The sequence below is a fragment of the Ipomoea triloba genome, chromosome 16, assembly GCF_003576645.1.
Source record: "Ipomoea triloba cultivar NCNSP0323 chromosome 16, ASM357664v1".
Classification (NCBI taxonomy): Eukaryota; Viridiplantae; Streptophyta; class Magnoliopsida; order Solanales; family Convolvulaceae; genus Ipomoea; species Ipomoea triloba.
Window position 1 is genome coordinate 15,001,502 of NC_044931.1, and position 959 is coordinate 15,002,460.

Here is a 959-nt window from a genome sequence, read left to right on the forward strand (position 1 = left end):
CTTCAAATAGATATCAATTTTAGAAAGGTCTTCAATACCTAAAATAATTTTGTATCCTTATAGTTTAAACGTTTCTTGTGAAATTATAGATGAAAATGATTAGTGTTCCATTTTTGAAATTGGTAAACCGTCTCGGAGTCGGAGTGAAGTGAATCGTCATTGAAATAATGAATAAAAAACATCTTAGTATTGGTAGTAGTTGCAGTGTCTCTTTCTTGACAACTATTTGAAACAATGGGAAACCATTTATATTGTTTTGTATCATTAACACGGTAAACGTATTAGGTAAAAGTGTCAAATATATCATCTTATTATTAAAGCGTAACATTTGATTACTTATTATAATTTTTAGCATAATAATAAACGTTTGATCTAGCAAATAATATCAAAGTAAATTATATATTTTGCAGTTAGAAACTAAAACAAGTATTAGAAGGAGATTGTTAGGCAGAGGTATATGGATGATTAGGTGGTAAGCAGATAATAAAACAGGGTGGTTTCGCCGGTTGGGCCTACTCTTTAGGTGAGATACAAAAATATGACGGAAATAATTGGGATACAAATATGGGCAATATTACACTGTAGGATGCATGTTTATTTTTTTGAACATGCATCTTGAGAATGCATTGTTATCTTTTATAATATTTGTTACAAATTAAAATACTGTACATTGTACCTAGAGAATACGAAAAGAATACCGTATGTAAATACAAAATAATAAATACGTAATTATATTTGTTAATTATATTTAATTTTCCTCATAATTATGTAATAATTAGTACATTCTAATTAACTAACAATCATTTAATGAGGACAATACTATTTTTCTTCTCCTTATACATATATATACCATCTTTTTTTCTTTTTTTTTTTCATTTAAACTACAATACTGTACACATACACGTATCCTACACTCATTTTCTACCTTTTAACTATTTTTTTTAAAGAAAGGCTAACAT